This window comes from Triticum dicoccoides, chromosome 3B (assembly GCF_002162155.2).
Source record: "Triticum dicoccoides isolate Atlit2015 ecotype Zavitan chromosome 3B, WEW_v2.0, whole genome shotgun sequence".
NCBI lineage: Eukaryota > Viridiplantae > Streptophyta > Magnoliopsida > Poales > Poaceae > Triticum > Triticum dicoccoides.
In genome coordinates, this window is record NC_041385.1 from 265,382,371 (window position 1) to 265,385,557 (window position 3,187).

The following is a 3,187-nucleotide window of genomic DNA, read 5'->3' on the forward strand; positions in this document are numbered from 1 at the left end:
GTCAAAATACATTAAAATGTGAGCTACACACAAAAATACAAATCTGGAGCCTTTTAACATATGTACTGTTCATCTATAAAGTCCATGATTTTGGTTTTTTTGTACAGCTTGCAATTCAAGGTATTTCATCCTAAAATTTTTCACACATACACTTTACATCCTTGTATACATGTGTATTTTTTTCAGAATTTTTTGAACCTGAAATTTATGAATTTTGAATTATTCAAAATAAAGGACTCCATGGAGCTCGGTCTCCAAAATGCCCTACTCGACATTTTGAGTATATGTTCACTAACGGAACTATTCTCCTCCATTTTGCAACTATAGAACTTGTTGGAGACTTCATATCTCTCAACTCGGGCATTTGCTTGAAATATTAACTTACACTCCTGGAACATCTCATATGCTCCATGACGTTTAAAACGTCTTTGAAGTCCCGATTCTAAGGCGTAAAACATGGCACACTGAACTATCGAGTAGTCATCAACTTTACTCTCCCAGACGTTCATAACGTCCGGAGTTGCTCCTGCAGCGGGTCTTGCACTTAGCGGTGCTTCCAGGACGTAATTCTTTCGTGCAGTAATGAGGATAGTCCTGAAGTTACGGACCCAGTCCGTGTAGTTGCTACCATCATCTTTCAACTTATCTTTCTCTAGGAACGCACTAAAATTCAAGGGGACAGTAGCACGGGCGATTGATCTACAACAACATAGATATACAAAAAAAACTATCAAGTGCTAAGTTCATGATAAATTAAAGTTCAATTAATCATATTAGTTAAGAACTCCCACTTAGATAGACATCCCTCCAGTCATCTAAATGATCACGTGATCCATATCAACTAAACCATGTCCGATCATCACATGAGATGGAGTATTTTTCAGTGGTGAACATCTCTATGTTGATCATATCTACTATATGATTCACGTTTGACCTTTCGGCCTCAGTGTTCCGAGCCATATCTGCATATTCTAGTCTCGTCAAGTTTAACCCGAGTATTCTGCATGTGAAAAACTGGCTTGCACCCGTTGTATGTGAACGTAGAGCTTATCACACCCAATCATCATGTGGTGTCTCGACACGACGAACTGTAGCAACGGTGCATACTCAGGGAGAACACTTATACCTTGATTTAGTGAAGGATCATCTTATAATGCTACCGTCGTACTAAGCAAAATAAGATGCATAAAGGATAAACATCACATGCAATCAAAATATGTGACATGATATGGCCATCATCATCTTGTGCCTTTGATCTCCATCTCCAAAGCACAATCATGATCTCCATCGTCACCGGCTTGACACCTTGATCTCCATCGTAGCATCGTTGTCGTCTCGCCAACTATTGCTTCCACGACTATCGCTACCGCTTAGTGATAAAGTAAAGCAATTACACGGAGATTGCATTTCATACAATAAAGCGACAACTATAAGGCTCCTGCCAGTTGCTGATAACTTTTACAATGATCATCTCATACAACAATTTATATCTCATCACGTCTTGACCATATCACATCACAACATGCCCTGCAAAAACAAGTTAGAAGCCCTCTACTTTGTTGTTGCAACTTTTACGTGGCTGATACGGGCTTCTAGCAAGAGCCGTTCTTACCTATGCATCAAAACCACAATGATTTTTCGTCAAGTGTGCTGTTTTAACCTTCAACAAGGACCGGTCGTAGTCATACTCGATTCAACTAAAGTTGGAGAAATAGACACCCGCCAGCCACCTGTGTGCGAAGCACGTCGGTAGAACCAGTCTCATGAACGCAATCATGTAATGTCGGTCCGGGCCGCTTCATCCAACAATACCATCAAATCAAGTAAGACGTTGGTGGTAAGCAGTATGACTATTGTTGCCCACAACTCATTGTGTTCTACTCATGCATATCATCTACGCATAGACCTGGCTCTGATACCACTATTGGGGAACGTAGTAATTCAAAAAAATTCCTTTGATCACGCAAGATATATCTAGGAGAAGCATAGCAACGAGACTTGAGAGTGTGTCCAAGTACCCTCGTAGACCGAAAGCAGAAGTGTTAGATTAACGTGGTTGATGTAGTCGAACGTCTTCATGATCCAACCGATCCAAGTACCGAACGTACGGCACCTCCGTGTTCAGCACACGTTCAACTCGATGATGTCCCTCAAGCTCTTGATCTAGTAGAGGGTCGGTGGAGAGTTCCGTCAGCATGATGGCGTGGTGACGGTGTTGGTTATGTGATCCGCGCAGGGCTTCGCCTAAGCACTACGATGCTATGACCGGAGGAGTAAACTGTGGAGGGAGGCACCACACACGGCTAAGAGAACTCTTGGTGTGCCTTTGGGGTGCCCCTGCCCATGTATATGAAGGAGGGGGGAGATAGGCCGGCGGCCAGGAGAGGCGCGCCATGGGGGGAGTCCTACTTGGACTCCTAGTCCAAGTAGGATTCGGCCTTCCCTTTTTCCTTGCTTCCACCGGAGGGAATAAGAAGGAGAGGGAGAGGGAAAGGGAAGGGGGGCGCCGCCCCCTCCTCCTTGTCCTATTCGGACTCCATAGGAGGGGGTTGCGCCCCCCCCCCCCGTGGGCTTCCCTCTCTCTCCTTTAGGCCCATGTTGGCCCAACACTTCCCCAGGGGGTTCCGGTAAACCCTCGGTACTCCGGTAAAATACCCGAATCACTCGGAACCATTCTGATGTCCGAATACAACCTTCCAATATATGAATCTTTACCTCTTGACCATTTCGAGACTCCTCGTCATGTCCGCGAGCTCATCCGGGACTCCGAACAAACTTTGGTCACCAAAAACACATAACTCATAATACAAATCATCATTGACCGTTAAGCGTGTGGACCCTACGGGTTCGAGAACTATGTAGACATGACTGAGACACATCTCCGGTCAATAACCAATAGCAGAACCTGGATGCTCATATTGGCTCCTACATATTCTATGAAGATATTTATCGGTCAAACCGCATAACAACATACGTCATTCCCTTTGCCATCGGTATGTTACTTGCCCGAGATTCGGTCGTCGGTATCCTCATACCTAGTTCAATCTCGTTATCGGCAAGTATCTTTACTTGTTCCGTAATGCATCATCCCGTAACTAACTCATTAGTCACATTGCTTGCAAGGCTTATAGTGATGTGCATTACCGAGAGGACCCAGAGATACCTCTCTGATACACTGAGTGACAAA